Here is a 13,833-nt window from a genome sequence, read left to right as displayed (position 1 = left end):
TTGCTTCAAGCTTCTCACCATTTACTTTGATGTTGGCTACTGGTTTGCTGTAGATTGCTTTTATCATGTTTAGGTATGGGCCTTGAATTCCTGATCTTGACCATGGAGTACTCTTAAGTGCTGAGTTATCTCTCCAACCCCATTAAATTTAATTCTGAGGCACAATTTCATATTATATGTATTATATAATATATAATATATAACATATATAACATATAACACACACACACACACACACACACACACATATATATATATATATATATATATATATATATATATATATATATAAATGTCCTTGAACTTGCTGTGCTGAAGAGGATGATTTTGATTTTGTGATTCTTCTACCTCCACCTACCAAGTGCTTGGATTACAGACATGTGCCACCATTCCCATTTTATGAGATGCTGGTGACTGAACCCAATGCTCCACTTATGCTAGCAAATACTCTACCAATTGAGTATATCCACAACTGTCTTACTTTGTTATTATTTCATATGCAAAGTTACCATTACATCATGTTCTTTCTTTTTTTTCCCTACTCATCATGCAGCACTGATCCACTAGTTATCTTCCTCATGTTGATGATAGCTTAGGGTTTCATTGCTGTGAAGAGGCACTGTAACCAAGGCAACTATTATAAAGGACAACATTTAATTGGAGCTGGCTTACAGGTTCAGAGATTCAGTTTATTATCATCAGGGTGGGAAGCATGGCAACATCCTGTCAGACATGGTGCTGGAGGATGAGTTGAGAGTTCTACATCTTCATCCAAAGGCAGCCAGGAGGAGGATGGCTTCTTGCAGGCAGCCAGGAGAAACTCTCTTCTGGGTTTTGGGCCAAGCTTCAACAATAGGAGACCTCAAAGCCTGCCTACACAATGACACACTTCCTCCAACAAAGCAACACCTACTTTAACAAGGCCACACCTCCTAATAGTGCCACTTCCCATGGGCCAAGCACATTCAAACCACAACCATACTCCCCTTCTATTTTGATATATGTTTTCTCCTCTGCCTTAAGGTCTTTCCTTCTTCTCCCAAAGTCTCCTTTCTAGTTTCATGGCCTATATTCACAACTATACATATATATCAAGTAGAACAGAAAATTAAAATCTTGGATGTGAGCAACAGAGCAAATATGTTATTTTTCCTTTTGCCACTTAAGTTTTGAGCTCCATCACTTTTTTTTTTTTTTTTTTTTTTTTTACAAATGTCTTGCTTTGACTTTTGTTTTCTGCTTTAAAAAAAAAATCTGTATAGGGCCCAGAGCCCTCAGGACACAGAAACCTGGGAGCACCCTGGGACAGGATCCTTCTGGTTTCCTTCTGCGCCTGGAGCTGACCCTGTGCATACTCAAATACTACTGTGAGAGAGCTGGTCTCCCAGGAGTGCTAACATACCTGTGAGTAAGACCACTACTTCTGCTCAAATTCCTTCCCCAAAAGGGATCCACCCAGAGCCATCAGGACACAGGATCCAAGGAACAGCCAGGGACAGGATCCTTCTGGTTTCTGTCTCAACCTTGGAGATGACCCTGGGCCACAGTTCTCCATATCCAAATTCCTCTAAGAGAGAACTGGTCTCCCAGGAGATCTGACACACAGGCTTGCAGAAGGGACAAGCCACAGTCAGAGACAGCAAGACCTGCTAACACCAGAGATAACCAGATGGTGAGAGGCAAGGGCAAAAACATAAGCAACAGAAACCAAGACTACTTGACATCATCAGAACCCAGTTTTCCCACCACAGAGAGCCCTGGATACCCCAACACACCAGAAAAGCAAGACTCTGATTTAAAATCACATCTCATGATGATGATAGAGGACTTTAAGAAGGGCATAAATAGCTCCCTTAAAGAAATACAGAAGAACACAGGTAAAAAGGTAGAAGCCCTTAAAGAGGNAACACAAAAATCCCTTAAAGAATTACAGGAAAACAACCAAACAGGTGAAGGAATTGAACAAAACCACCCAGGATCTAAAAATGGAAATAGAAACAATAAAGAAATCACAAAGGGGACAACCCTGGAGATAGAAAACCTAGGAAATTGATCAGGAGTCATAGATGCAAGCATCACCAACAGAATACAAGATAGAAGAATCTCAGGTGTAGAAGATACCATAGAAAACACTGACCAAACAGTCAAAGAAAATGCAAAATGCAAAAAGCTTCTAACCCAAAACATCCAGGAAATCTAGGACACAATGAGAAGACCAAAACTAAAAGGATAATAAGACAGAAAACTCCAACACCAGGAGGGAAACTACACCCTAAACAAAAGCAAGAAAGTAATCTTTCCACAAACTAAAAAGAAGATAGCCACACAAATACAATTCTACCTCTAACAACAAAAATAACAGGAAGCAACAATTACAATTCCTTAATATCTCTGGCTGCACCAACTGCCATGCCTTCATGCAACACCACTACTCCCCCAATCGTGATGGACTTCCATCACTCTAGAAGCAAGTAAATACATCCTTTAATAAGTGCAGCCAGTATTCCTCAGTAAAGTTTCTTTTATAAATGTGGGTGCCCTTGCATTTGGAGCATAGATGTTCAGAATTGAGAGTTCTTGGTAGATTTTTTCCTTTGATGAGTATGAACTGTCTTTCCTTATCATTTTGGATACCTTTTAGTTGAAAGTTGATTTTATTTGATATTAAAATGGCTACTTCAGCTTGTTTTTAAGATTTATTTGTTTGTTTTTATCAAAGAAATATAAAAGTAAATAATACTGCATACTTAAAAAAAAAAGATGGAGTCTGAACCCAAAAGATTTGGTCTCTCAGTGCAGGGTAATAAATGTGGATGTGTTTGCATTCTTCTACATGAAGACATACAGCCAGACTAGCACCATTTGTTGAAGATACTCTCCCTTCTCCATAGTATGGTTTTGGCTTCTTAGTCAAAAATCAAGTGTGCATGGGTGCGTGGGTTTATTTTTGGGTCTTCAGGTTCCATCGATCAACTTGTCTGTTTCTATATCAAAACCATGTGACTTTTGTTTGTGTTGCTCTCTAGTACACCTTGAAGTCAGGGACAGTGATAACTCCAGAAGTTTCTTTATTGTACAGGATTGTTTTAGCTATCCTGGATCTTTTGTTTTTTTCCATATGAAGCTGAGAATTGTTCTCTCAAGGTCTGTAAAGAATTGTGTTAGAATTTTAATGAGAATTTGCATTAAATCTATAGATGGCCATTTTCCCTATGTTAATCCTACCAACCCATGAGCATGGGAGATCTTTCCATCTTCTGGTATCTTTTTCAGTTTCTTTCTTCATAGACTTGAAGTTCTTGTCATATAGGTCTTTCACTTGCTTGGTTAGAGTTACACCAAGATATTTTATTTATTTTTGACTATTATGAAAAAAGAAAAATATTCTGAGTAATATTTTATTGTTTCATCTTAAACTGGTTATGTAGGATACTTATTAATTACCAAAGATTAAGATTCACCATAAATATATATTATTTGCTTAGAACAAAGATTTACTATAATTGTAACAACAATGGCTACAGAGTAAAGTGTAAACTGTACATATTTCCATTATGTTAGTTCTTGAACAATATATGAATCATGCAGAAAAGTAGCAATGTGAGAATCTCACTCTTCCATTTGAAAATTTTCTTTTATACTATATAGTTCTTTTAAAAATATTCCAGAAGAAACCTCTAGAATAAAGAAGAAGATATATATACATACATACATATCAGCGTAGACAGGACAAATTGTGGATCTAAGGTTTGGTTGCTGGGTTGGTGTCCCCATTGCTCTGTTGGAAGTCTTACCTAGTTACAGGAGGTGGCTGTTTCAAGTTCCATATCACCTATTTCTAGGAGTCTTACCTAGGGTCACCCCTATAGGCTCCTGTGAGTTTCCATTGTCCTAGCTTTCTAGCTTGTCCCAGAAATGCCTCCACCTCCACTGATTCTAGTTCTCTTTTCCTCTGTCCTCCCAACAGTTGATCCCTCTTGTTTTCCTTCACATCTCCTCTTTCACCCAGTCCCCTCCATCCACCTATCCCCAATGTTTATTTTATTTCCCTGTCTCAGTGAAATTCAAGCATCCTTCTTCAGGTCCTTCTTGTTTTGCTGCTTCTCCTCCTCCTCCTCCTCTTTTGTATGTGAAACTTTTTTCTTTTTTAATTAGATATTTTCTTCATTTACATTTCAAAAGCCCCCTATACCCTCTCCCCACCCTGCTCCCTAATCCACCCACTCCCACTTCCTGGCCATGGCATTCCCCTGTACTGGGGCATATGATCTTCCCAAGACCAAGGGGCCTCTCCTCCCATTGATGACTGACTAGGCCATCCTCTGCTACATATGCAGCCAGAGACACAACTCTGGGGGAGGGGGTACTGGTTAGTTCATCATGTTGTTCCTCCTATAGGGTTGCAGACCCCTTCCTCTCCTTGGGTACTTTCTCTAGCTCCTTCATTAGGGGCCCTGTGTTCCATCCAATAGATGACTGAGAGCATCCACTTCTGTATTTGCTAGGCATTGGCATGGCCTCACAAGAGAGAGCGATGTCAGTGTCCTGTCAGCAAAATCTTTCTGGCATATGCAATAGTGTCTGGGTTTGGTGGTTGTATATAGGATGGATCCCCAGGTGAGGCAGTCTCTGGATGATTTTTCCTTCTGTCTTAGCTCCAAACTTTGTTTCTGTAACTTGGATATCATTCTGAGTGAAGTAACCCAATTACAAAAGAACACACATGGTATGCACTCACTGATAAGCGGATAATAGCCCAGAAACTTAGAATATCCAAGATACAATTTGCAAAATACATGAAACTCAAGAAGAAGGAAGACCAAAGTGTGGATACTTTGTTACTTTTTAGAATGGAGAACAAAATACCCATGTAAGGAGTTACAAAGTTATTTAGCTTTAGTCTGTGGATTATAGCATGATTATCCTTTCTTTGTGGCTAATTTCCACTTATAATTGAGCACGTACTATGTTTATCTCTCTGGATCTGGGTTATCTCACTCAGGATGGAATCCATGGGAGGCCTCCTGTTCTCTGAGGAGAGAGGGGGGGCATTAAAGGGAGGGAAGGTGAGAGGGAGGGACTGGGAGGAGAGGAAGGAGGGCACCTGTGATCAGGATGTAAAGTGAATGAATTAATTTTTAAAAAAATCAGTGTATACTTGTAGTATATTTTCTTGGCTCATTTGTCTGTTAATAGACATCTAGGCTAATTCCATTGCCTAGCTATTATGAATAAGCAGCATTAAATGTGGGTGTTCAAGTATCTCTTTGAATCCCTTAGACATATATACCTAAGAATGCTATGACTGGGTCATATGGCCATTTAAGTTCTAGTGTTTTGAGAAATCTACATAGTTACTTATATAGTGGCTGCATCAGTTTACACATGGTTCCTTGGCTGCAGTTGTCACTTGTTTTCTTTTTTCAAATAATTATTTTTTATTGTTTGAAAATTCCATGCATTCATATAACATGTTTAGAATAAATTTGCCTGTCAATCTCTCTTCTCCAATCCTCTGTTGTGTGTTCTGTTTTGCTCTTTGTTGTTTTCAGAAAATAATGCATCTCAGTACAAATATATTGCCTATTTGAGAGGAAATATTTTGTGTTGGGTTTGTGTCTTTTGCTGTGTCAAAATGCATAACAAAATCAACTTAAGGAAAGAAGGGTTTATTTTGACTCACAGTCAGAGTCCATCAAGGTGCGGGGATGTGGAATCAGAAACTTGAGATAGCTGGATATCTTGCACCTGCAGTCAGGAGATAGAGATAAATATTGGTGCTCAGCTCCCTTTCTCTGTTTTATTCAGTCTGGAACATCAGCCCATGGAATGGAACCACTCCTATTTAGGGTGGGTCTTCTCAGTTCAATTAACCTAAAGTAGAAAACCCCTCACAAACATGTCCAGAGTTTCAGTTCCATGATTAGTCTAAATCTTCCTCAGACACCCTTTTCCCCCACAGTTTCTTAACTCACTTCAAATCATGGGATGCCTCTTTCTTCTTTTCCTCCTAGAAAAAACGCAAGTCTCACATGAAGGCAAACCCATTAGAATAAGTACTGAGTTCTCAATGGAAAGTTTTAAAGCCAGCAGACTGGGAATAATAGATTCCAAGTTCTAAAAGACTACAGATGGCAATACAGACCACTTTACCCAGCAAAACTATCTGCCATAGTTTAAGGAAAAAAATAGCAACTTACCATGTAAACCGATCTGAAAGAACTCACACCCAGCAATCCAGCACTACAGAGACTACTGGGAGCAATATTTGGACTAGAGAGAAAATAGGTAATCATACTCAAGAGACTCTGGAAAGAAAACAAATGAAGTTATAATTATCAAAACACAAAATAAAACTAAGAACAGAAATAGCAAAATTAAAGAGCAAAATGACAGCAATTGTCACACACCTTACAATAGCTTTAAATATTAATGGCCTTAATTTCCCCCAATAGAAATACAGAGGATGGTTGAATATATCAACAAAGAAAACTTATTGTTTTTTTTGTTTGTTTGTTTTCTTGGAAAAAAATACCCTCATCTTACCTTCAAGGATTGGTGCTACTTGAGAGTGAAGTATGAAAAAAATTAGTCTAAGCAAATAGGACCAAGAAACAAAAAGTTGTTGCTATCCTAATACATGACAATATAAATGTCAATCTAAAATTATTCAGAAGAGATATAGAATGACACTTCACTTTGATCAAAAGAACAATTAACAAAGAAGACATTACAATCCTAAACATGTATGTACCAACCTCTGATACATCCAGTTTCATAAAAAGCAAAGTATTAGATGTCAAGGTACAAATTTATTCCCATTTCAGTAATAGGAAGTGATTTCAATACCTCATAGTTCATCTAGAAAAAAAACAGAGAAAATTTGGAATTAAATGTCATCATAAATCAAATGGACATAACAGATATTTATAGAATATTCTACCAAACACTAAAGGCTAAAGGCTATCTATTCTACTCAGCAGTCCATGGAAGTTTCCCTAAAATAGATTGTATCCTGGGACACAAAGCAAAGCTCAACAAATAAAGAAAAATTGAAATAACTTTGTATATTCTTTCTGACCACAAATCAATAAAGTTTAAAAATAAACAATCTCTAGTAAGGATACAAAATTATGGATATTAAAAAATTGAATGAAAAAAATTGGTCAAAGAGGAAATCAAGAAAGAAAATGTAAAACTCCCAAATTAAATAAAAAGGAAAATGCAACATAGCAAAACCTCTGGGGTACAATAAAAGCAATCCTAAAAGGAACATTTATTGCTCTAAGTGCCTACTAAAAAAAGAAAGAGCATAAATAAATGAGTTAATGACATGACATAAGAATTTGGAAAAACAAGAACAAACTAAACCCAAGTCCAGTGGATGAGAAGAAATAGTAAAAATTCGAGCATAAATTAATAAAAGAGAAACAAAAAAGGTAATAGAAGAAATCAACAAATATAAGAGGTGGCTCTTTGAAAAAATAATCAAGACTGATTGTCACTACTCTAAAGGCTGTAGAACCCAGGAGAACAGAGCTGATAAAGGAGGCAGAATAAGTCTCATGCAATAGCCAGCTTTATTCAAAGCATCAGACAATTTATATTCTGAGGGTTAAGAGGAGTCACATGAGTAATGTGTACAATTACAAGGACAAACAACATATGGATACAAGCAGCATAAAGCAAAATGTTTTTCCATATAAATAAATAATAATACAAACAAATAAAAATAGCCATTCGGAATGAATAATCTGATGTAAACTCACTCTTTTGTGCTACACCTGAGAGGGGCACAAAAGCATAATCCAAGAACAATTCCTTGTTTCTGAAGAAACTCAGGTCACCAGACTTTTGTCTTCGTTTCTTAGAGTTTTCTCACGAACACTCAGAAATCTCCTCGCACGTGATTCCATGTTTGTTGTTTTTTAACTTAATTTTTTTATGTATTCACTTTACATCATGCCATGACCATGTTCAGACAACTGATACTCTGTTGGCACAATTAACGTTCAAATGAAAGAGAAGACTCACATAACAGAATTAGAGTTGAGTAGGGGTCTTTTACAACAGACACCAAAGAAATTCAGAATAGTATAAGGGAATAATTTTTAAAAACTCTAAACTCCATTAAGTTTGAAATGTAGACTTGTACGAATTCATCTGAACCACCAATTTTAATCCAAGCGGAAACCAACAACTTAAACAGACCCAGAGCAAATAAGGAACCTTCTGACCAATAAAAGTCCAGGTTCATATGGAGTCATAACAGAAAAATATACATTCAAAGAACTACAATTTTTCAAATTACTTAAACAGAAAGAAAAAGAACAGTTCTGTCACCTTCTAGGAAACCACTGTGACTCTGATACCAAAACCAAGCAGAACCCAGTGAGGCCAAAACCAAAACAGACCAAAAAAAAAAAAATTGCAGGCCAATATCACTTATAAACATAGATGCAAAAATCCTTGATAAAATACTTGAAAATAATTGAATATAGGCATATATAACAAAGATCATCCACCAGGATCAAGCTGGCTTTATTACTGGAGTTTCAGGGATAAATCAACATATGTACATTTAAATGTAATAAACCATATACATGTGCATAAACCAATGTGATTATCTCAATCAATATAGAAAAGGCCTTTGACAAAATTCAACATGCTTCTTATTTTTTCTTTTTTTCTTTTCCAAGACAGGGCTTCTCTGTGTAGCCCTGGCCTTCCTGGAACTCACTCTGTAAACCAGGCTGGCCTCAAACTCAGATCCGCTTGCCTTTGCCTCCCAAGTGCTGGGATTAAAGGCGTGCGCCACCACTGCCCGGCTCAACATGCTTCTTAATAATAGTCTTTGAGAAAGTAGTACTGAGGGGGTTATATCTCACATGATAGTGGCTATATGTAACACACCCACAGCATCCATTATTCTAAAAGGAGAAAAACTGAAAACAATGTCATTAAAATTAGGAATGAGACAGTCTACTATCCCTGATTCTTTGTAATATAATGCTTAAAGCACTAATGAGAACAATAAGCGAGAGCAGGAAATTAAACAGATATAAATAGCAAAATAAGTCAAATTATTCCTGTTTGCAGAAGATGATATACAAAAGAGATTTTAAAAATTCCCAAAGAAAACCTCTAGAAAGACTACTGGTTTCAGCAAAGTGTTGCAATATAAAATCATATTTAAAAATTGGTAACCTTTCTATATGTCAATAGCAAGTATGCCAAGAGATATCTCATGGAAATTAATAGTGTGAAAATGACCCACAACTGGTCATTAAAATGTCGAGCCTAAATGTCTGTGTGGTCCCAACTGCAACCAAAACATCTAGAATTCAACCTCTACACCTAAGGCTAAAGCAAACTTGAAAAAGTGTAGCAGAAAGATTGCAAGAGCCAGAAGATTTAAAAGCAATATCATCTTCTAGATAGGGAAGCTGCATTAATGAAATCTCAACAGTATGGTTGCCACAACATTTGGGCAGGTCTCTTTGACCACCATGGGAACAGAATAAAGAGCCCAGGGAGGCAAGAAGGCAGTTTGGTTCAGCATAACTAAATAGCCAATGTTGGCTCAAACTTTAGGAGTTTGACCCCGAGACATTTATTTTAGGCATATTTTAGCACAGCACAATTTGGTGAAAACTTTCCTGGTGATAATTAATTCAGTCCTGAGTGCATAATAAAGCATGCATAAATCTTGAGGAACAAAGTAAGCTAAATAAAGAACAGATGTGACTACATCAAAACTCTTTATAAAGTATGTATGACACCTTCCATAAAGATACGTTCTATAGATTGACTAAGGAAAAGTCACATAAGTTCACAAAAGGGTCCAGGGAAAGAATCTGGTTTGGCCTTAGCCATACAAATCACCAGGCTATTAGCAATGTCCACTCCCAGAATCCTGAGAAGATAGCAGGTTATGAATCCCTTCCCTTGAAAGAACAACCCTGTGTGTTTAACATTCCAAGAGCCATAGTAGTTATCTGTGAGCACAAGGACCAATCTAGAGGGGAAAAATTTCATAAGACCCACCCCTAGATAAAGATCTGCAGGCAGTCAATGAGTGTCAAGGGAGAGAATCAGTTTTACTCAAGCATGAGCCCCTCATAGGTTATCCAATCCCAAGTGGTAATTCCTAAGGCCAAGTACACTAGAGCAAGACTAAATGGAACCAGCAGGTATTTTTATATTTGTATATGCATATTACATATATCAACACTAATTAAAAAGGATATGACACTATTTTGAGTGGGAGTAAGGGCACAAGAGTTAGAGAACGAAGGGTAAAATGATGTAAGTATAGTGCCATATATGAAATTCTTAAACAAATTTAATAGATAATAAAACAAAGATACAAAACAAGAATAAATATGCAAGGATTAAAAAAGTAAGTCATATAACCAAAAATTCACCACAAGACCAAGAAACCTGCCTGAGATTGAGGTTGAGTGGAAATATATTAGATTTCTCTGTAGTCTATAAAATATTTTACAGAGCCCTTGAGGAATTTTAATAGGAAGTTGACTGTCAGAAAAGACCATTGTCTCTCATGCAGACATCCCCCCCACCCCCTAAGAATGGGTCCCTGCTACAACTGGCCCTTCAATAGGGATGGCTTCAGCACAACCTAGTAGTGCATTTACAAGCAAAATAGCTGTAGTGTTTTGACAATTATGCTCTCTGAGGTTATATTTCTACAGGAGCACATTCTCATGGCCACCACACACAATACACTCCCAGAAAAAGACTTCTGAAAGTGTGTGTATATGAAGAAAATTGGTATGGAGGAAACAGTAAACAATAAAACAGTAATTGTGGGGTGGAGAGTTGACTCAGTGGCTAAGAGCATTGATTGCTCTTCTAGAGCTCTGAGTTCAATTCCCAGCAACATCATGGAGATTCACAACCATCAGTAATCGGATTTGATACCCTCTTCTGTCATGCAGATAGAATATTCATATACATAAAATACATTAATAAATAAATCTTATAAAACAGTAATTACCTCTTGAGGAGTTGGATGTGTCATGTATAATGATCTTGTTTAGTCTATATATATTTGTAATGTATTATCGATGGAAGTGTCAGTAAAGGGACCATATGAAGGAAACAGAAGGCCATAAGGGCCAATAATACTTATATAACATGGCACTGATATGGATAAATATACTGGACATCCAGGGAAGTCTGAGTTGGGAACTATGATTAAGCAATGATGTATTCTGTTAGATAACCAACCCCTGGCAAAATGTCTCTTAGGTGAAAATTGTATATAAATATGTCCTTGGGGTCACAGTTGAATATCTTCATCTTCAACTTTGTCTTTGTCTTTGCCAGCTTTTACCTCATTTATATCTTTGCTTCCTGAGATTTCCCTCTATGTGTCAACCTATATGGCTATGTGTGGACTGTGTACTTGTAATGAATAATGTCACATCTGCTTCAGTACTTTTTAATTTCCCAGCCTCCTGTGACCCTCATTTTCTGATTCTAGGGCTTGGACTTCTAACCATAGTACTTGGTTTTATTATAATTATAAGAAAAGACACATTGAAGACAGCAAAGAAAGAGTTGCCCATGTCACTCCTCACTCAAATCCAAGTAACTTTGGGAGAGACACCTCTCATCCAGGGTTGGGGAAAGGAATTAAGTCTAGACTTTATACTTGAAATCCAGTAGTAGGTCCACCACAGGGAAGCTGGTTCTTGACAGCTCTACATCAAGCTGGTATCCACAAACAGAGCTGCAGACACTGCATAGCCTTGTAGCCATGGGAGTGGCTATACTACTCTTCTCTCACCCTTGTACAGCAGAATTGGGAACAAAACTCTACCTGCTGGAAAGAAAGGCAAAATGCTAACACAGTAGTTTGCCTTGGAGTTCCACTGGGAAGTCACTCAAATCTAGGTAGAAAATAAGCACCTCTATCCAGGCCAGAGCTCAAAGGAATGGAATTTAGACTTGCCCTAGCATCTGTTGGATAGAGTAATCTTTGGTGAAACAGTCTTACATTTTGGCCCATGTCACTTCTAGACTTGGAACATGCACCTCTCCCAAGAATTGCTCACATTTCTACAGTTGTGACCCTATTTGTTAGGTTGTTTAGCTTAATACTTGTGACTGATGGGTTCTAACTTCAAAAGCACTGATAGCTCTACACACTAAATTGTAGATGATGTCTTTAGGCCTTCCTTGGCATCAAGAAATGACTTGTGCTCTATAAGGTGGAGTCATACAGGTTGGTACATACAGGAGAACGCTGAAGAAGCAAAGACGCACATCAGGTAAATGGTTGGCAAGCCCCAAGACAAAAACATAGACAAAGCTACCATCTGCAGCTGTAGCATTTGCCTTTGTGCACCCATGAGGTTGTGTGAGCCTTTGCAGGTGTGGGAACGAGATATTCAGTTAGGTGTTACCCTTGATGGCAAGGGGTTTGGCTTCACTAACATTACATCAGGCTCAGGCAGTGTAGCATGGTGCAAGAGTATATTCACTGCAGTTATACAATGGGAACAAGGCAAGATTTTTACTTTGTAATTTAATGCAAGGCAGATAAAACAAACAAAAAAATTGAGCAGGCTCTAACAATCCCTAATCTCAGGCTCAGTGCCCATGGAGAGAGCCACTAGAATATCCCTTCCGGCAAGTAGAGATGCACAGTCCCAACCCATGTGTTGGAATTCTATTTCAGGCAGCATCAGTAGTGTTAGTTATGAGTCTTGTGTCATGAGTCCATGTCAGTAGTAGACTGCCTGCAGCAGTGTGACTTTTAGTTCAATCCACTAGTCATGGATGATTAGTATAAAAGTTTGACATAGAATTGTGGTATTGATGTCCACAAGCCTGGCTGAAGAACCTGAAGCCAATTTTTCTACAATCATTCTTCCCAGAGCCAAGGAGAATTAAAACAAGCTAGAAAATATGTCTATAGCTACACCATAGAATGTGACTTGTAGGAAGACACTAGCCTAGTCTTATGTACTCTCCCAGTTCATTCTGAATGCAATGCTAGCTGAGGTTTGGTAAAAACTAGACCTTTAGTGTTCAAACAGTAACAGCAGGTTTGCACATGATCCAGTGCTGAAATAGCAGGCGTGACTACACATATAAAAATTAAGCAGCTTCATTAAACTATGGGAAGGACAGGCACAAAGTGAATTGTGAAGACCGGAATAAATACCAAGACTGACAAGTCCCTTCCGGTCTACTCGAGTATCAGGGTGCCTTGCCAGAGGTGTCTCCGGACACCTGCAAGGACCCGCACAGGATTCCCCACGGGACCCTAAGACCTCTGGTGAGTGGAACATAGCTTCTGCTCCAATCCAATTGAGCAGGACCTGAGACTGCATTAACTAGGGAAGCAGGCAACCCGGACTCTGCTGGAGCACAAGTCCCTTCCTGTCCACTTGAGCACTCGGGTGCCTTGCCAGTGGAGTCTCCAGACACCCGCAAGGACCCACACAGGACTCCCCACTCGATCCTAAGACCTCTGGTGAGTGGAACACAGTGTCTGCTCCAATCCAATCGTGTGGAACCTGAGACTACATTAACTAGGGAAGCAGGCAACCCGGCCTCTGCTGGGGCACAAGTTCCTTCCGGTCCACTTGAGCACCAGGGTGCCTTGCTAGTGGAGTCTCCGGACACCCTCAAGGACCCACACAGGATTCCCCACCGGATCCTAAGACTTCTGGTGATTGGAACACAACTTCTGCCAGGAGGTAGGTTCAAACACCAGATATCTGGGCACCTTCCCTGCAAGAATGGAGTTTGCCTGCAGAGAATACTCTGACCACTGAAACTAAGGAGAGAGCCAGC

At 38.5% G+C, this 13,833-nt stretch overlaps 1 long non-coding RNA gene across 1 annotated transcript in view; it reads right to left on the bottom strand.

Annotated features, from left to right (window-relative positions):
• Positions 1–5,517: 5,517 nt before the first annotated feature.
• Positions 5,518–13,833, bottom strand: part of LOC115030072 — a 16,088-nt gene continuing 7,772 nt past the window's right edge. Inside the window, exons 2-5 of the long non-coding RNA XR_003835671.1 lie at positions 7,770–7,993; positions 6,759–6,861; positions 6,201–6,308; positions 5,518–5,748 (exon numbers count right to left, since the gene is read on the bottom strand). This is a non-coding gene — a long non-coding RNA (uncharacterized LOC115030072). The remainder of the gene's footprint in view (positions 5,749–6,200; positions 6,309–6,758; positions 6,862–7,769; positions 7,994–13,833) is intronic.

Source organism: Mus caroli, chromosome X (genome assembly GCF_900094665.2).
Source record: "Mus caroli chromosome X, CAROLI_EIJ_v1.1, whole genome shotgun sequence".
In the NCBI taxonomy this organism is placed as follows: domain Eukaryota; kingdom Metazoa; phylum Chordata; class Mammalia; order Rodentia; family Muridae; genus Mus; species Mus caroli.
Note: the sequence above shows the minus strand (reverse complement) of the source record. Positions and strands in the feature narration are given on the sequence as shown.